The following is a 21,531-nucleotide window of genomic DNA, read 5'->3' as shown; positions in this document are numbered from 1 at the left end:
CACTAAGAATTAAATCTAAAATAGCTCCCTCTCTTGTTGGTTCCTGAACCAATTGCTCCATGAAGCAGACATTTATTACATCCAGGAACTTTATGTCTCTAGCAAGTCCTGATGTTACATTTACCCAGTCAACATTGGGGTAATTGAAATCTTCCATTATTGCACTGCCAAATTGGTTAGCTTCCCTGATTTCTCTAAGCATTTCATCATCTGTCTGACCATTTTGTACAGGTGGACGGTAGTATACTCCTATCACTATACTCTTACCGAACACACGTGGGATTTCTACCCATATAGATTCTACTGAGCATTTAGTCTCTTGCATGATCTTTATCCTGTTGGACTCTATACCCTCCCGGACATAAAGTGCCACACCCCCACCAAGTTGATCCTCCCTATCATTGCAATATAATTTGTACCCTGATATAGCACTGTCCCATTGGTTATCCTCCTTCCACCAAGTCTCTGTGATGATAATTATGTCAGTCTCATCATTTGCTGCTATACACTAACTCTCCCATCTTACTTCTTAGACTTCTGGCATTGGCATACAGGCATTTCAAAGTGGTTTTTTTTGTTTGTATTAACAACCTGTTTTTCAGTTGTTAGGGATAATTCGGAAATCATTAGCTTTGGTGATTTTTTACATATAGGCACATGGACTATATGTTTGCTTTTAATGGAACCTCTCTGTTGGGATGCCCTAACTCTTCTGTTTCATTAGTATCCTTCAAGGATACATTTCTCCGAACCATGCACTGCTGAGTGACTGTCGGCTTTCCCCCTTGTTCTAGTTTAAAAGCTGCACTATCTCCTTTTTGAAAGTTAGTGCCAGCAGCTCGGTTCCACTCTGGTTAAGGTGGAGCCCATCCTTTCGGAAAAGTCTCCCCCTTCCCCAAAAGTTTCCCCAGTTCCTTACAAAGCTGAATCCCTCTTCTCTGCACCATCGTCTCATCCATGCATTGAAACTCTGGAGCTCTGCCTGCCTCTGGGGACCTGCACATGGAACAGGAAACATTTCAGAGAATGCCACCATGGAGGTTCTGAATTTCAGCTTCCTACCTAAAATCCTAAATTTGGCTTCCAGAACCTCTCTCCCACATTTTCCTATGTCGTTGGTGCCCAAATATACCACGACAGCCAGCTACTCCCCAGCACTGTCTATAATCCTATCTAGGTGATGCATGAGGTCTGCCACCTTCGCACCAGGCAGGCAAGTTACCAGGCAGTCCTCATGTCCACCAGCCACTCGGCTATCTACATTTCTAATAATCAAATCATGTCAATAATTTCTGGACTCAAAGCCAGGGCAACAAGAACACTTCAACTCAGCAAGAGGTTTAAAATTTAGTTTATTCAGCTTTTTAAAGAAGAGTCTAAGACAAGTGTTCCTGGGAGATGCTATATGCCCTCTATCTGTAATAACTAGCATCTCAATGAATATATGACATGCCCTGACTTATATAATCAAAATACAGCACTACCGAAGTTTCCAGAATCATGTAACTGCCCACAACCTCATTTACAAAAACACATGATGCTGTTGTCATGACAATCTATCATGTATAGGAAATGCTTGTGAGGACATCCCTCAACTGAGAATTCTTCTAACCCTGTTCATCCTCCCACCATAAAAGTTCCTTTATCAATCTGGCTTTGATGGCCTTTGTTCTTCTGTTCTTCTCTTGATATTCTTTGTTGTGTAAACAAATCGCAAGTCTCTGGCCTGAATAGGAAGCTCGGCATGAATTCCGTTTTCTGGAGCCAGGACTTAATTAAAACTGTAACTTTAAAAGAAGAATCTTTTCACCTGGCTCCTGTCCGTTGAGATATGCATTTGTAAGACAAAAGCTTGCATCCTGGTTTCATACGAACCAAGTTTCCTTGTATTATGAAGTAAATGTTGCCATTGAATAGGCCTCTCTTGTTGGTGCCAGTAGGTCTATCTCAGGGACATTCTGCAAGTCATGCTCAGAAAGGCACTCAGAGTTCATTCACCTCTGACAGGCCACAGTACAGCAGAGGAGTCTGGGTATTTTTCCTTCCTAATATTGTGTATCTGATCAATCATATTCTTCATTTCCCTCTTGGAACACCGTTAATGGACAGGTGTTCCATCAACCAGTCTTCAATGATGAGCCATGACAAAGGAACTTAAAGTGTGTCCTAACCACTAACCTTGGTATTTATCAGGTGTAGTGCATAGGTGTGTGTCCCTCTAGATTCCTAATTAATATGAATGATACTCCCACAAGCATTCACTAGTTACTCAAACAATAACATCCTAACTAATTTTCACTAGGTAGCTATTAGCTCTATAATGGAGCTATACAAATACCTGCATTATAAAAAGGACCTACTTCATAATAGCATGATCACATATGTTATCTTTCAGAGTCAAGTAATTACATACTAGTGGTATAACATATAAAGATAAGTACAAAGAGAGACCAGTATGAAAGTACTATGTTTCTCATATAATACTAGGTATCCTGGGCAAATCTTTTCAAGGAGTACTCTTATTATGAACAACTACCCAGGATAATATTCATTAAAATGGCAAACAGGGATTGCACATTACCAGAAAAGTAAAAGAAACCAATAGAATAGAAGAAAACCAAGAATCAATAGAAGAACTCATACTGTGTTGTGCATACATGATGTGGGATGAATTATAAAAGTGTTGCAAAGCATAAGACATATTCTAGTCATATGCTGCAGTGATGGAAGATCAATACAAAGGCATATGCATGATAGGCAAAGGCATAGCAAAAGTCCGAAACATCATACTAATTCTGTAGGGTATTTATAGTGCTATCCAGTATTATGACAACAACCTGTAGCAGTGAAAGCCCTCACTGTATGAACAGTCCTAATTCACTTGTGGCAGTCATATGTCCAAAAGATAATACAGCTGTGGATGGCAAGGTTTCTAAACCAATGTCAGTCGAGGGGTATTAGTTATTAAGGTAGATGATGGCTAGTAATACTGCTTCGTCTTCAGATACTTCTAGAGAAGTGGGGCTAATACCCTTCTTAAATGATGGTAAGTCTAAGTGTAATTGGGAATAATCATAAAAACAAGTAAAAGCTGACACTATGAGAAAGTCTTTAGCATATTATGTGAACTAAAACAAAATAATGTACTTTGCAGAATTGATAAACCATCAATGTGAGTCTTTGCACAGGAAAAGGAAGAAATGTAATACAAATTGAAGACAGAACTAAGAAAAATTATATCTTCCCCTTTGGAATCCTGAATAGAAACCAACTAGCTTATAAGTCACAGATAGAGTTTATAGTGAAAGGGCCAAGATAAGAAGAAAAGAACAATAAGCAATTAGTATACCAAAAGATATAGTAATAGAATGTTGCAGATCCCCATGACAGAGCTCCTCATATGTAAGGTATGTATTTCTTTCAAGGAGAACAATCTCATAATAAGCATCACAGGCTACACTAGTAAGAAATCTTTGTGAAAGAAAGTGAAACAGTCATTAGGTAAAATCTAGTAAATAGTGTCATAATACAAAGATATTCAAAGACGGGTTCAGCGAAGAAATTAGAATAAAAAAAATAGAATATTGAGATATTAAAGATCAGCAAAGTGATTACCATAAGAGCAAGCTGCAAAACAAAAGAATAGGAATAGCTTATAACTTATGCTGGTGTGGAAGAGAAACATATATAGATCTCCCTATTAAACCCTGAATTATCATATTGAAATCACACTGAGACACAGCACCCTCTATGTGATCAAAGCAGCTTCCATAGATAAAGACAGAAAAACCTAGTACATATGCATTTAGCTGATTCAGCATATAAGTATTATAAAGTCTAAGACTGGAAAATACTACTTAACTTGGAATATACAAACTAATAAAAACAGCATCACTTCAAATAATATCATTAACTTGAACACCTAAGTGCTGACAGAGAATGAAAGAACCTAAATTCTGCATAAAGTCATTCCCATAGAACAAAGAAAAAAGCAAAAATCAGGTATAAATTGTAAGCATTGCAGTCCATATAGTATGTAAGAACTTCTGTGACCAAGAATAATTTCTGCATTCAGTGCGTATATAGTTCTTTTAGTAGGATTCAGTGATGACAGAGTAGAATCTCTTAGCTCATTAGATTAGATGTATGTGTATGGATTCAAACCTAAATAAAAGTACAACAAAATCCGATTAAATAGTAAGAAAATACTATTATATCACGTACTCCCTATATTTAATTTGCAAAATAATCCCCACATTATTTCAAAACATCATGCAATGGTCCAGACCACAAACATAAATACTCAGACGTTACATTAAAACATATATGTCACAGCACTGACCACATAATGCATGCATTCATTCATTCCTCATTGTACACATGTAACATAGAACAGACAACATGACAAACTTTTGAGCTCAAAAAATTAAAAAGTACTTTAAAAATATAAAAGAATTGGATCGATCCACAAAAGAAAACAAAAACTCAGGATTAAAAATAGAATAGATCTATTAAAAAATGAAAAAGGAATCAAACTGGAATAAACTGTATTCTTCATCTCCCATAGAACAGAGACAGATGTGCTTTGTGCTTTGGTACCCTGGAAAGAAATCTAATATATGACAGTTAATATAATGATTAAAATTAAATTTAAAAATGACATTACAGGTTCCTTAAAAGTCAAACTGCTGTTATACCTTAATTCAGAGAAAAGCAGTCATAAAGCTACTTTCCTTTCTATGTTGGTTCACCTCTAGGAGGCGCTGTCCCCTGTGATAAGAGCTACTTCCTTTTACAAATCTAAAACCCCTTTTTTTTTTTTTTTCTTCTATGCTATAAACTCCTAACTCGCTTTCTAAAAGAGAAACTTAAAACAGACAACTTTGCACTTAATTAGAAGTCATTTTATTTCCATCCAATATGCATATGTTCCACAAAGTTCATACTACCAAATCCTGTAAATACCCTAAATAAAAATACGAATCATTTCCAAAAGTACAGACATATCAGCTAGGAGTCTGGAAGTCTGCAAAATAAAAGGATGGCACATACTAATATGCATTAACCAAAAGTTTTTCTTACTGGCACATAAATAGATAATAGGCATTGCTGCTTAACTCTCTGCTGTTCACCGTCTCACAATCTTTCTCCTTTACATTTCGTCTAAACAGGCCACAATACAAACGGTCAATACCTGAACTCCCATCAAAATAAACCACCTAATTCATTCCCTTTCTTCTAAAAGTTAGCATCTAATGAGATATAATCAAAACTGAGAAATATCTATCATCCTTACTGCCGCATAAAGTTCATACATATTAGTGCCTTCTGTTTGTTTCTATCCTGTGTTTAATTTAAAATAGCTCATATCTGCACACAATTGTTCAAAAGCAAACCCATGATAAAAGATTTAAATGCAACTGACCCACATTTTTATTTCTCTACTTCTACCAAAACATTCTAAATGTCCCACCACACAGCCTTCTGCATATGCATTATGTCACTGTGACGCACAGTAAGCACTTTACCTACCTATATCATCATAAAAAGAAATCTCTTCCCTCTTTAAAATTACGTCATCTCTCATCCCTAATATTCACTTTCCCCATACTTTCAACACAAATTTCTGTTTTCACATTAAACAGATCAATTCATTAGTCCCTCTTCTATCACCTTTGCACTCCATCCTGTAACATACTCAAACCTCTTACCTCAGCAGAACTGTACAATTCATTTTAAAAGTGACTCACTCCCATGTTTTTTTTTTCCTCTTTCTTCTCAAACACATTCCTAAGGGGGGGTTCACCTCCTCTCCTGCCAAACAACTGTTACACTCAATGAATAGGTTAGTTAAGTGACAAAGCACTTAAACAGATCATTTCATTAAAATGGCATTGCTCTCTTTTGGTATATCTATAGATTGTTTTCCTTTCTATCTCTCTGCCTATGCACCTGACCAAAGAAAAAACAGCCCTTTCCAATGATTAATCAAAGCTGATTATGAATGGCTTTAAATAAACACAGTTTCATGCTTTCTAAATGTAACCCACCGCACATTGTGCTAAGATCTCTTCACAATAAACCCTCATTACTAACACAATTCTAAAAACGTAGATGCCAATATGAGCATCTCTACATTCCTGGTAAGAAAACATGTATTAAAACTAGCTGGACAAACCGACGAGCCACTCGTTCTCCTTCTGCCATCATTGCTATATTTCTATGTTTACTGTAAACATAAGATACAATGTAACAAGCAAGGGAGGGGGAAAAGAAAAACAACATAGAACTGAAAGATTCCTTTCTCTATTTAATGAACTGCAGCAATTAATTCAAATGTCCCTATATACCACACTGCCAGCAGTTCACAAATGTCCAGATTTAAGTTCAACTACAATCACTAAACTGTTTTACAAGGAAACATTTTACACAAAATCTTAACTTATATAAATAGATGCACACAGACAAAAAATAGGCTTCCTTGTTAAAGCTAATCAAAGAAGGAAAAGAAAAAAATTAACCACATGTAACCTGCTGTAAAAGATTAAAGCCGTTAGCACCTTCCTGTACAAACAACAAACAACCAAACTTTGATAAAAATCCACTAACTAAAAACTCTTATCATACTAATTATAACTTTTAAACTTACCAAATTTAACTTATTCCCTCCTCTTCCTTTCGAAGCGACTGTACTGCAGTGAAAAAATCTCTCCCGTACTCTCCCAGGTGTAACTTGAAACTGCTACCTAGCCAGAAACCATGCGGTCTGAGGACAAAAGACCCCTGTTGCTACCGAAACCTCTGTTTTTTCAACTGTTCATTCTGAAGAGAGCATAACTTAATCTGGATTTTAATCAAATCATCAACTCATGTCCTGTCTCCCTAACATATATTAAAGAACATTTTGCAAAAAATATTCTGAACCCGATGTACCCTGTACAACAAATAAAATAAAAACATTGATACTTACAGATTTTTCCTTTTTTTTTTTTTTTCTCGTTACATACTCACAAAATGGATCCTGCAGCTTAAAACTTCATTCAACATCTTTACTGAACTCATAATGCTCCGGGATAACCTCCAGCCCACCTGGGAAACTCATCTTTGGATGAAAAGCCAAAACATCCAAGAACCTAGTGCCATGTTTGTCCACCAAACATAACACTACAGCTAATAATATTTATAATAACAACAGCTATTAAAGTCCCATCTGGGGTGCCAAAATGTCAATAATTTCTGGACTCAAAGCCAGGGCAACAAGAACACTTCAACTCAGCAAGAGGTTTAAAATTTAGTTTATTCAGCTTTTTAAAGAAGAGTCTAAGACAAGTGTTCCTGGGAGATGCTATATGCCCTCTATCTGTAATAACTAGCATCTCAATGAATATATGACATGCCCTGACATATAATCAAAATACAGCACTACCGAAGTTTCCAGAATCATGTAACTGCCCACAACCTCATTTACAAAAACACATGATGCTGTTGTCATGACAATCTATCATGTATAGGAAATGCTTGTGAGGACATCCCTCAACTGAGAATTCTTCTAACCCTGTTCATCCTCCCACCATAAAAGTTCCTTTATCAATCTGGCTTTGATGGCCTTTGTTCTTCTGTTCTTCTCTTGATATTCTTTGTTGTGTAAACAAATCGCAAGTCTCTGGCCTGAATAGGAAGCTCGGCATGAATTCCGTTTTCTGGAGCCAGGACTTAATTAAAACTGTAACTTTAAAAGAAGAATCTTTTTACCTGGCTCCTGTCCGTTGAGATATGCATTTGTAAGACAAAAGCTTGCATCCTGGTTTCATACGAACCAAGTTTCCTTGTATTATGAAGTAAATGTTGCCATTGAATAGGCTTCTCTTGTTGGTGCCAGTAGGTCTATCTCAGGGACATTCTGCAAGTCATGCTCAGAAAGGCACTCAGAGTTCATTCACCTCTGACAGGCCACAGTACAGCAGAGGCGTCTGGGTATTTTTCCTTCCTAATATTGTGTATCTGATCAATCATATTCTTCAATCACCAACTATGATGGCTGGCCTAACCCTTCCCTCCTGGGCAGTAGCCCTGGGAGACTTGTCCTCAGTGCGAGAGGACAATACATCACCTAGAGAGCAGGTCCTTGCTACAGGATCACTTCCTGCTACAGCAGGGTGATGTTCTCCTACTGGGAGACCTTTCTCATCCAAGGCAGCACTGGGGTCTCCAAACTGGATTTGGGACTTGGCTACTATGTCCCTGAAGGTCTCATCAATGTACCTCTCTGTCAGCCTCAGCTCCTCCAAGTCTGCATGCAGGTCCCCTTGTTATAAATTCTTACATTTCATGCAGGAGCTAATACTCTAGCTTCTTCTAGGGAAACGAGGATAATAAAAAATCTAAGAATGCAAAAGAACAAAATGAGGACTAACTCATCCAAAACCTGAAGATTAGATGTCATTTGATGACTTTATGGGACAATTTTAAGCAGCATAGTTGCAAACTATGTGGGTACTTTCAACATGCATACTTTATGCTAATTTTTAACAGAAACTACACACATTGTTTCTCTTTGAAAATTAGCAAGTGCAAAGAATGTGCAATAAAAGCATGTGTGTACTTCACAACTATAGAGGGGAGGCAAAATAGTATGCATAGATTTATAAATTTAATGTAGGTATGTAGTTTTCCTTCCCTGACCTAAACATGCCCATACAAATGCTAAAAGCATGTGTCCTATGGAACCAGTGCATATTTTCAATTACATTTTAGGAGGATAATTTTTAATCAGGCTCTTTCTTTTATTCAACTAAATGGCTCTGAAAAATTTCCCCAGTCAACCTCAAGTCAATTAGTCCCCATCAACCCTGTCACTTTGCACCTGAGCACCAAAGAGTTAAAAATACATTTTTCACTTCACCCCACTCCCCATCCCACATTTTACTGGGCAAATTGTTTTGTGGAGCCAACAATGAGGAGTAGCAAACACACTTGATGCACCACTTACATTCAGTTTTTCAACTACCAATTACTTTACTTTTAGTAAGTGAAGTAATAATATTACAGTTAAAAATCAGAATAGGTGGCCTGTCTACATTTTTTTTTTGGGGGGGGAGATTAATTTTTAAAAATTAATTTTCAATAACAACCTATTGCAGAACCATTTAACTTTAAAAAGGGAGAGACTACAATAAAACGAGAAAATTAGAAAAAAAAACTGAAAGAAGTGGTTACAAAGGTTAAAAGTTTGCATGAGGCATGGGATGTTATTTAAAAATCACAGGCCCTTATTTAAAGTGCGTTCAGTGCTTTTTAGCCAGATAAGCGGCTGAGTAGCATCTGCTGAATATGCGCCTACATTCAGCGGCCAACGATTAGCCGTATAAGACCCTTATATGACTAAAAGTTACATGCACAAATGTGTGTACTGGGGAGATCGAGGGTGGAGCGAGTTAGCCATATAATTTAACTTCAATATTCAGAGTTAGCTGCATTAGTATATGGGTAAGTTTAAATGCCCCATAGAGCAGGTCTAAACTTAACCGGGTAGACTTATCCAACTAAATGTATATATATATATATACACGTATATTCAGGGGCTTTGCCATGCCGTTGAAAATATATTGTAAATTAGCCGGATAAATTCTAACCAGCTTACAGGGTCATTCATCAAATTGCGATGGGCTGTTATCACATGTGTTAGGGTCTTATCGCACTCAAATATGCCCTAACGCACGTGATGACTACCTCATTGCGATTTGAACATTTAAAGTAGGGAAAGGGAGTTTGAGCGGGATTTGGGGAAATTAGAGGCGCTGCGGGTGATAATGATATCATACATGATATCAGAATGTTGGGAATTATTAGAAAGGGAATGGTGAATAAAACGGAAAATGTCATAATGCCTCTGTATCGCTCCATGGTGAGACCGCACCTTGAATACTGTGTACAATTCTGGTCGCCGCATCTCAAAAAAGATATAATTGCGATGGAGAAGGTACAGAGAAGGGCTACCAAAATGATAAGGGGAATGGAACAGCTCCCCTATGAGGAAAGACTAAAGAGGTTAGGAATTTTCAGCTTGGAGATGAGACGACTGAGGGGGGATATGATAGAGGTGTTTAAAATCATGAGAGGTCTAGAACGGGTAGATGTGAATCGGTTATTTACTCTTTCGGATAGTAGAAAGACTAGGGGGCACTCCATGAAGTTAGCATGGGGCACATTTAAAACTAATCGGAGAAAGTTCTTTTTTACTCAACGCACAATTAAACTCTGGAATTTGTTGCCAGAGGATGTGGTTAGTGCAGTTAGTATAGCTGTGTTTAAAAAAAGGATTGGATAAGTTCTTGAAGGAGAAGTCCATTACCTGCTATTAAATTCACTTAGAGAATAGCCACTGCCATTAGCAATGGTAACATGGAATAGACTTCGTTTTTGGGTACTTGCCAGGTTCTTATGGCCTGGATTGGCCACTGTTGGAAACAGGATGCTGGGCTTGATGGACCCTTGGTCTGACCCAGTAAGGCATTATCTTATGTTCTTATGTTACATTATTGCCTGCAGTAGCATCGGAAATAGCTAAAGCTATTTCATTGGCACTATGGGGGCAATAGTGTGCAGCAAGGCTGCAACCGTGGCAGGTGAAAATGCACTTTACACTCAGCATCCCTCAGTTCTGAACTTCTGGATACTCAGAGGCTTGTGTGCTGCTTAAAGTGTCAAACTATGAAGCCAAGATTGCAAAACCCAGCAAGGAAAAATAAGGACTAGGATCACACTTAAAGAATGATAAGATATACATCTTTTATTTATTAATGAAGCTGCTATTGACAATAAAGTATCAATGGCATACCGATCCATAAATACGTAGATGTGAAAATACATGACATGTACTGCTTCCACTGCATGTAAATGCATCTCAGGTATATTCATTGTGGTTATCCTGAAAATCCAACCAGCTTGTGGTGCTCCAGGACAGGAGCTGCCTACCCCAGATTTAAGTCTTGGCAAACCACTTCAGAAGGGTTGCCTATCCCTGTATTATATTCTTGTAACGTATTCAAATAACCTACACTATTATAAGGTTATTATATTTTATTAGCTTTCATCATATTTCAGATATTAAACTGTACCATTTAAACATAGCAAATTGCCAACTCTGATTGAGTTAGGTGGCGACAAGCTGCCATTTACCTTTTTCCCCAAATTCAAATTTTGTTCTGCCAGCTGGCTAAAGGATCAGAATTAAGATTTCTGGCTCAAAACTCAGTAAGTCAGACTCTGTACTCCAAAATGTGCAATTTTTCACACTGCCTGAATAGGTTATGTTTGCTGCATATTCAAGATTCATAATGTGTGTGGCCCTCTCTTGGTCCAGACTATGAATTACCCTGTGCTTGGGGTGAGGAGTACCACATGAAAAATATTTACTAATATGATTTATCTTTGGGTTTTTAGCCTGAGTGAGGGATGAGACAGGTCACTCTGATACCACAATTTTATGCCTTTCCCAAACAACCTCTCTTCACTTGTGGCATCATAGACCAGATAAAATCATCACACCAGAATAAAACAGTTATTAACTTTTTTATTAGTATTATGTAAATAGTAAATCCAACCGGAATATTTAATGTGAAAAGTACATTAGGGAAGTATAATGCCGTTTTCTTTTTTTAAATCAAGCAATGCAAAAATAACACTGGGAATGGCCTGTTAGCCAGGGCAACCAACATACTCATATGGATAGTAAGAAAAAATAAATAAATAAAAGGAATGCTAATAGAGAAAGGTTGGGGGGAAAGCAGTGAAGTACACAGCTTTCAAAATTTTTACCCCTGTGCACTCAAAAAGAAAGGGGGGGGGGGGAACAGATCCATCCTAATGTCAACAGTTTGTGAAGGGTGCACCCTGTCCCAAACAGAAAACTATATGAAAAAAAAAATCAAGAAAATGAAGTTCCTCTTGATAGTGGAACTGGCTAGATGACAAACCAAATAGTTGAGCACTGCAGCGTGTGAAATGTCTCCCTCTCCTGGGGAGCTTCCCCAAATGGTTTATTTGGTACTAAACAGAAGCGGGCCTGGTTTCAGTCTCTTATAGAAAGACCACGGTCCATCAATTTCTCTTTCCCTGTCCTATCTTGTGTGTCTGCACCTGCCAACAATGGTTTATGCTTGACGTTGGCTGAAAGGTTGAAACAGTTAAGATGAGATACTGAATTTGGGAACAAAAGTAAAGGAAATAAACCTTCTCCCTTCTCTGCTAAGATACTCTCTGTGCAAAGTTTAGATTACTTAACTCAGTCTTTTAGGAGGATGATCCAGCCATGTGTTCCTGGCCTGGATATCTCTAGAAAGGAAGTCTTTCAGTCTCATCTCCTGGCTCTTCTGTTCCTTGTTGGGATTTTACATATAGCTCAGCTATGAAGCAAGACAGCTGTCTTTTTCCTCAGAGCGCAAACATCTGTCTCTCCCTCTCAATAATTAGCTCTTCAGGAGAAGAACTGATTGCAGGGCTGCCAGATGCACCCCTCTCTTCCTGGCTGTTCCCGTCCCTCACACACAGACATAGCCAGCCAATTTGTGCCTTTCCTTTCTTAAATGGTCTCCCAGCATTCTTTTGGCTTCCTCCGTTGCTGGCTATGTAGTGATATTCTCTGAGTAGGCTAAACAGTACAGAACGTTTTCCAACTTATTAACACTGAGTGCTAGAAGCTGATTCTTGCAGAACATTTGTCTTTCACACGGGGGTTTTGATGTATTTTTATATTCCTTCACCTTGGCCGTGGCGGCTTGTCTCTGCAGGGTTGAAAACCCCTTTTTGACAAGTCTAAAACACATCACTCAGATCCAGACGCAGCTCAGTCCACATTGTAAGGTTCCAACATCTGATAAGCTCGTGGGGCAGGAACCTGGTTTATAGTAGCTTGGTACAATTGTATCCTCAGTTTTTTTAAATCTGTGCCAGTAATTTTAAAATGAAGAGATCAAGCCTCTTGTGTTTATAAAAACTGCATACAATGCCCTTCAAACAATGTGGCACAGACAATGGCCAGGTGGTCAGTGACAACCAGAAAAATTAATCTAATCTAGCCACCAGTTTTCAATAGTCGAAGGCCACATATAGACTTAAGAGATAAGATGACCAGATTCCAATAACTACAAAAACTGATTTGATTTTTGAATTTTAACCATTAGACTTGAAAGAGATTTCTGTCACTCTGCTTCATTATCATAGTTGTGACTACACCAAGGTAAAACTGACTGACTGAAATAACTATGATTTAGAAGAGAAACAGACTTAGTGGGCTGCAATTGTTACAGCAAGTCATGGAAAAACAGTGCCGTATACCTTCTGTCAAAGGTTTTCTTTTCATAAACTATTTGCCAAAATAGCAGATGCAGTTCTTACTGACTTGCTGATTGTCAGATACTGATGATGCAGTAAATTTCCTAGTGGTTATGGGGCTGTCTTTGAAAGAAATAAGTCTTACAAGAAATAATTGGAGAAGGTTCACAGATAGATAACAAGGCTACATATCACATGTACAGAAGAGGGAGTTTGCAAACCTGAAATTGAACAAAGCGTCTGGACCAAATGAGATAAATTTTAGGATTTTAAGAGAGTATTGAGAGGTTCTGGCAGATCCACTGACAGATCCTTTCAAAAATATCTTTGCAGACAGGAGTGGCTCCAGAGATCTAGAGAGGAGCAATGTCATCCCTCTTCATAAAAATGGAAATAGGGAAGAGGTTGGTAAGTATAGGCCAGCTAGTCTGATCAAAAGTGGTAGATAAATTGATGGCATCACTAACAAGGGAAAAGAAAGAATAAGAAAGTATCTCAAATCTAGCAGGTTCCAGATCCCAGGCATCATGTTTTTTTTTTTTCCAGAGGGAGACAATACCAAACAAATCTGATCAAGTATTTCTTATTTTATTTAAATAATCCTTGAGAAATTTTAAAACAATTCAAAAATTAACTATTCCTCCCTCTATATCAGATCTTAACACATTTCATAATGATCAATGCCAAAAATTTGCTACTGCTATTATAACAAACAGCCGATATTCATGCTAATTTTGCTATGTTAAAATACGAACCTAAAATTGTAACCATACCAGATGACCAAAATGAGACTCATTTGAAACTGTCAGTCAACTGATAGTATTTTAAAATAATCTAAAATATGAATTCCTTTCAATGTCCTTTTAATGTATGCCCAACCTTACTAAAAATTGTGAGAGAAGACATTTTGTTAATGACATGCATGATCAACTTCTCTCTTTCAATTGGATCCCTACCTTCCAGCTTAAAGCAAGTGTCTATTCACCCAACATTGAAAAAAAATACTGACCCTGCAATAGTAACTAATTAACGACCGATTTCATCTCTTTCATTCATGACAAAACTTATAGAATCTGCTGTTCTGAAACAATTAACAGAATATTTACACACTCATCTGTTGATAGACCAGTATCAATGGTTATCACATAATAAATTGCAATTAAATATTGATAAAACACTTTTGTGGCAGGCTATTGTTTTTCTTTTACCTATGTATCTATGTATAAAGTTCTATGTATATCTATGTACCTATGTATAAAGTTCCTGGATGGAAAAAATGACAGATTTATGGAGCAATTGGTTCAGGAACCATTGAGAGAGGAAGCTAGTTTAGATCTAATTCTTACTGGAGAGCAGGATTTGGTAAGAGAGATAATGGTGGTGGGGCCGCTTAGCAATAGTGATCATAACATGATCAAATTTGAAATAACGACTGGGAGGGGGACAATAAGTAAATCCATGGCTCTAGCATTAAATGTTCAAAAAGGAAACTTTGATAAAATAAGAAAAATAGAAAAAAAAACCTGGAAGGTATAGCTACAAAAGTTAAGAGTATATAATACATTGTTAAAAAATACCATCTTAGAAGTGCAATCCAGATATATTACATGCAGTTCGAAAGGTGGAAGGAAGACCAACCGATTGCTGGTATGGTTAAAAGGTGAGGTGAAATAAGCTATTATAACCAAAAGATCCTCCTTCAAAAATTGGAAGAAGGATTCATGTGACAGACTAAAAGAGAATTTGAAAAGAAGTTGGCCATAAGAGATAAAAACTCATAATAAACATTTCAAAAATATATCTGAAGCAGGAAGCCAGTGAGAGAGTCTGTTGGGACTTAAGATGATAGAGTGATTAAAGAGGCACTTAGGGAAGATAAGGCCATCATAGAAAGACCAAATGAATTCTTTGCTTCAGTGTTTAGTTACAGGCCGATACAGTACAGTGCGCTCCAAAGGAGTGCACTGTTAACCCGCTATTGGACGCGCGTTTCGATGCGCTAGCGTTACCCCTTTATTCAGTAAGGGGCTGAAAACGCGCGTCCAATCCCCCGAACCTAATAGCGCCCGCAACATGCAAATGCATGTTGATGGCCCTATTAGGTATTCCCGCACGATTCAGAAAACAAAATGTGCAGCCAAGCCGCACATTTTGCTTTCAGAAATTAGCGCCTACCCAAAGGTAGGCGCTAATGTCTTCGGGCACCGGGAAAGTGCACAGAAAAACAGTAAAAACTGCTTTTCTGTGCACCCTCTGACTTAATATCATGGCGACAGTAAGTCGGAGGTCCCAAAGGGTAAAAAAAGTAAAAAAATAAAAAAAAACCTTAAAGTCGGCCCGCGGCTGTTGGGTCGAAAACCGGACACTCAAATTTTCCGGCATCCGGTTTCTGAGCCCGTGGCTGTCAGCGGGCTCGAGAACAGACGCCGGCAAAATTGAGCGTCAGCTGTCAAACCCGCTGACAGCCACCGCTCCGATCCAAAAGGAGGCGCTAGGGACTCTTTCGGATAATAGGGGGCACTCCATAAAGTTAGCAAGTAGCACATTTAAAACTAATCATAGAAAATTATTTTTCACTCAATGCACAATTAAGCTCTGGAATTTGTTGCCAGAAGATGTGGTAAAGCAGAGTTGCTTACCTGAAACAGGTGTCCACAGGACAGCACGATGTTAGTCCTCACATACGGGTGACATCATCAGGATGGAGCCCAATCATGGAACACTTTTGTCAAAGTTTCTAGAACTTTGACTGGCACCTACTGGGCATGCCCAGCATAGCACCAAACTTGCATCCAGCAGGCTCATATTATAGCAAACAGTACGTGCGAAAAATAAAATAAGAAAACAAACGAACCCAACACCGCAGGGTGGCGGGTGGGTTTCGTGAGGACTAACATCCTGCTGAACTGTGAGAACACCTGTTACAGGTAAGCAACTCTGCTTTCTCACAGGACAAGCAGGATGGTAGCCCTCACATATGGGTGAGTACCGAGCTGAGGATGCCCGAGCAAGGCACCAAATGAACCCAAAGACGTGCAACAGGCACAAGAATGGGGTGGAATTTGGTAAGGGCATCCTGAACTCTAACGGGTTGGCGGAAGGATGTTGGTACCTCAGTTTGCAAATAAGTTGCGTAGCACAGAATGGCCAAAGGTGGAATCTTGTCTGCCAGCCTTGTCTAAACAATAATGGGCTGCGAAGGTGTGGAGAACGCTCCAGGTAGCAGCCTTACAGATGTCAGCAAGCGGCACCAAGCCTAGGTGCACTACTGATGTTGCCATGGCCCTGATAGTGTGTGCTTTAACACGATCTTGAAGCGGAATGCCTGCCTGCTGGTAGCAAAAGGAAATACAGTCCGCTAACCAGGAGGAGAGAGTCTGCTTACCCACATGTTTACCCAATTTGATGGAATCGAAGGAAACAAACAATTGAGTGGATTCCCTATGGGCAGCTGTATGGTCTAGATAGTATGCTAGAGCACGTTTACAGTCAAGGGTCATCAGTGCAATTTGCTGAGTGGGAGCCCTGATACACCAATCGTCGAGATAGTGGTAGACATGGACACTTTGACTCCTGAGAAAGGCAGCTACCACTACGAGGCACTTGGTGAAGACTCGTGGGGCAGATGCTAGGCCGAATGGTAATACTCGATATTGGAAGTATTTTGGGCCTACTAGGAACCGCAGGAATCTGTAATGTGACGGAGTAATTGAAATGTGTGTGTAGGTGTCTTGGAGGTCTAGAGAGCAGAACCAGTCTTCCCTTTGGAGAAGGGGAAGAAGAGAACCCAAGGTCACCATCTTGAACTTTTCTCTTTTTAGGTATTTGTTTAAGGTGCGAAGATCCAGTATTGGGCGAACACCTGACTTTCTTGGTATCAGGAAATACCGGGAATAGAACCCATGCCCCTGTTGGGAGAGGGGGGCACTGGCTCTATTGCTCGGGACTGGAGGAGGAGGGAGACCTCCAGCTCCAGGAACGATGAGTGGTCGGATGTTCCCCACATCAGCCGATGTGGGGAATCCGGTGGAACAGAAGAAAGTTGAGGTGGTAACTTGAGTTACTACAGCGAGTACCGACTGATCTGTGGTGACTGTGTGCCATGGTTTGGAGAAGTGGCACAACCGGCCTCCGATGGGAACAGCCGGAAGTGGAGGCTGTGTACTGCTCTCTAGGAAGGAGTCAAAAGCCAGACACTGGACCTGGCTGGGGGGCTGGCTGTGACTTCTGTACTCGAGGTTGCCTGGATTGGCCTTTCTGGTAAGGCTTAGAAGGCCGACCCCTGGACGCCGGGGGATAGTATCTCCTTTGCCGGTAGACTTGTTTCTTGGAGCCTCTCCTAAAAGATCTTTTGGAAGAGGAAGAGAGATCAACAGGCAGTAAGGAGAGCTGGCGCAGAGTCTCTTGGTGGTCCTTGAGCTGTGCCACTGCTTCTTGAATCTTTTCTCCAAAAAGATTATCCCCAGCACAGGGCAAGTCAGCTAACCTGTCCTGTACTTCTGGTCTGAGATCTGAAGACTTTTGCCAGGCCCATCTCATCGCACTAATTCCTGCCGCCGAAACTCTGGAGGCGGTGTCAAAGTCGTCATATGCAGACCATACTTCATGTCTGCCAGCATCTAGGCCTTTTTGTGCTAAGGCATGAAGCTGGTCCTGGAATTGCAGAGGTAAGGCTTCAGAAAATTCCTGAATCTTCGTGAACAGGGCCCTGTTGTACTGGGACATGTACAATTGGTAGGAAGCAATATGCGAGATCAGCATTGAGCCATGGAATACACGTCTTCCAAATGCTTCCAGGAATTTTTGCTCCTTTCCTGGAAGAATGGAAGAATGAGGTTTGGAGCATCGTGCCCTCTTCTGGGCTGATTCCACAACCACCGAGTGATGATCTAATTGAGTTCTCTGGAAGCCAGGGGCTGACTGAACTAGGTAGGTGGCATTTGCCTTATGGTTGACAGGTGCCACAGAACCAGGATGCTCCCAATTTCTCTTTAAAGGGTCCAGAAGGATTTCATGAATAGGGATAGACATGATTTCCTTTGGAGCATCGAGAAACTGGAGAAGCTCCAGCATCTGATGCCTAAGTCCTCTTCAGTCTGAAGCTAGAATGGAACCGTTTCAGACATTTCCTTTACAAAACTGATAAAGGATAAGTCCTCTGGAGGAAAACGCTTCCTTTCATCAGGAAGAGATGGCTGTGACAGCAGATCATCAGTAGCCTGGGACAAATCATCGGTCCAGAGAGCATAAGGTTCATCCCCAGCTCCCATATGTTCATCAGAAGGGAGTAACGGTGTTATCCCGGAAGGCCCGGGCCTAGGCATCGATGGCCTCAGAGGCAGCATCGAAGGCATCGATGGGGGCATCAAAGGCATTGATGGGCACATCAAAGGCATCGATGGGGACATCAAAGGCATCGATGGGGGCATCGAGGAAGGCATCGGTGGCATCGATGGAATCGGTGACATCGATGGTTGTATCGGTGGCCGCACTCTGGAGGGTGGAATGGAGATCGGTATTTCTTCTTCTTCTTCTTCCGATGACAAGGGTATCGGTAATGAAGGAATCGGGGCCATCGTTTCCCTCAGATCTACCGGTGGAAGGGCCCCAATTAACGCATCCATTCTTGCCAATAGCAGTGCAAGCACCATGGGTATCGGATCGGTGGCCGGCTCGGGAACCGGCATCGATGGAGGTTTGAATCCCTGGAGTGCTTTACCGATGGCTTCTTGGATCATCCGATCCAATTCCTCACGGAAACCTGGGGCATGGATACCCGGTTCCGGAGTAGGAGGCAGCACTGGCGTAGCCAGAGAATCCACCGGTGAAAGTGGAATCGTGGCTCCTGGCACCTATCCAGGTGGGGAACGCCTCGGTGACCCAGAAACAGAAGAGGATAGGACCTTTTTTGTACGGGACTTCTTTGTCGGTGACTCAGACGACGTCGATGCCGAGGGCTTGCCTGTATTGGTGGCCTGAGCTTTCCGATGGCAGTGTCGATGTTTTTCTCAATGTTTTCCTCGGTCTTTTTCCTGAGGAGGAACAGAGGGGTCGACACCCGTGGAGTCGTCGAAGCTGGTTGGGCAGCAGCGGGTTCCCAGTGCTGGCACAAAGTCGACGGTACTGGTTCGGATGACGTTGAAGCTATCGATGGAGTGTGGGTTTTTGACCAAAAGAGAAGTTCCATCTTCTCCAGCCTAGCCTTGCGACCCTTTGATGTCATTTGGGCACATTTGGTGCAAGTAAGGACATCATGGCCGGACCCAAACACATCACACAGACCGTGTGAGGGTCAGTGATGGACATTGTTCGAGTGCAATCGGGGCACCGACGGAAACTCAATGCCATGGCCGCGACAAAATTTTGTTGTGGTGCAGTTGATGGCCGGTAGGCCGCGAGGGGAAAAACTCAATGAGAATCGACCGAAAGCTGGTAAAAAACTTACTGTTTGACGTGGAGCAAAGAAATCGATAAGAGGACCCTGTGGTGTATAATTATCTGAAAATTTTTTGATAAAATTCCGTGAGGAAAATTCCTGTCAGGAATCTCTGAAGAGCTCCTTAAACCCACCTGGCTACTGCTGCGTGGAAAAAAGAAGACTGAAGGGGGACCCCTGCTGGATGCAGGGTTGGTGCTATGCTGGGCATGCCCAGTAGATGCCAGTCAAAGTTCTAGAAACTTTGACAAAAATGTTCCGTGATTGGGCTCCATCCTGATGATGTCACCCATATGTGAGGACTACCATCCTGCTTGTCCTATGAGAAACGTAGTTAGCTTACCTGGGTTTAAAAAAGATTTGGACAAGTTCCTGGAGAAGTCCATAAACTGCTATTAGTCAAGTTGATTTGGGAAATAGCCACTGCTTATTATCGGCATTAGTAGCATGGGATCTATTTAATGTTTGGGTACTTTCCAGGTACTTGTATCCTGGATTGGACACTGTTGGAAACAGGATGCTGGACTTGATGGATTCTCACTCTGACCCAGTATGGCAACTTCTTATGTTAGCAGTAGCAGCAGTAGTTGTAGAAGCAGCAGTAGTAGTATAGACAATCTAATGCATAGCTCACATTAATTCCTTAGGTGAAAAATATCCATGGAGCTGGGAAGGTAAGAGACCCATGCGTTTCCTATAACACCCCTCCGGGGCCAAAACCAGCCTCTCCAAAAAGGTCTTGCCTGGATTGGACCACACAGGGGTTCTAAAATGGTGGCTGTTCCCAACTGAAAGAGATCCCTCACAGCTGCAGGAGTTGCCTGCTCTCTCTTCAGAGCAGGTTTTCCGCACATGGTAGAAATAGCTTACTGGCGCATAGCCGCCCCTTCAAGCTTGTCCGCAATCCCATTACACATGGGTTAGAAGGAGCCAGCCATACTGAAGATGCGCCAGCCTCCGCACTCCCAACATCATTTCTTAACATCCATGTCCCCCTCACGCTCTTAATCAAGGTGATCCTGTCTCCCCTCTGCAATACTTTTCAGTCACCGAAGAGAACAATGGACTGACTCCCCATGACCTGATGCTGAAAATCCCACAGCCAAGAAAGTGAGTTGCCCTAATCCACAGATGCAGTAGTAGGACTATGGCAGAATAAAAGTCTTGACTCATTTCTGGGTTTGTTTTTTTTTTCCCCAAAATAACCTTAGCCAGACAGCTTCCCACATGGAGGACAGACTCAGACCAGAGACAAGGCAAGAGAAGTGGTGGGAGGGGAGAAGAAAAAGAGCATGGACAATCCCTGAACATCCCTCAAATACTAATGTGCTCAAGCAGGCCTGCAAGCACCCGCTCAAGCAGAACGAACACCTCACCCTAGCCCAGGAGCTCAGACCAGGGCCTGGTCAACCAGTGGAACAAACAGATTGTTGCCCCAGTAGCCAAGGACCTTGCTCCACAAGAAGAGTCAGCCAAAAGACTGCTGGTCTGGAAACAGAATCAAACTTGCTCTACCAAGGGAAGGCCCAGAGACCAAACCTCAGGAACAAGAAATCCTTCTGTAATAGAACAGCATGTGCCACCACCTGCTGGAGACAACTTACAAGTGACTGCGCTGTACCACTACTAATAGCAGTGATGATGTCACTGTTCTCTATCCCCATTTATAGGCAGGGTGGTATAAACTCATTCATCTAGACTGGTCTAGCAGTATGATATGGAAGGAAATATTTCTTCACAGAAAGATAAGTAGATACATGAAG

General features: G+C 40.8%; 1 protein-coding gene across 4 annotated transcripts in view; it reads right to left on the bottom strand.

Annotated features, from left to right (window-relative positions):
* Positions 1-21,531, bottom strand: part of UHRF2 (ubiquitin like with PHD and ring finger domains 2) — a 419,355-nt gene that overhangs the window by 142,640 nt on the left and 255,184 nt on the right. The window lies entirely within an intron of this gene.

Source organism: Rhinatrema bivittatum, chromosome 1 (assembly GCF_901001135.1).
Source record: "Rhinatrema bivittatum chromosome 1, aRhiBiv1.1, whole genome shotgun sequence".
NCBI lineage: Eukaryota > Metazoa > Chordata > Amphibia > Gymnophiona > Rhinatrematidae > Rhinatrema > Rhinatrema bivittatum.
The sequence above is the reverse complement of the archived record's forward strand: the minus strand, read 5'-3'. Positions and strand labels throughout refer to the sequence as shown.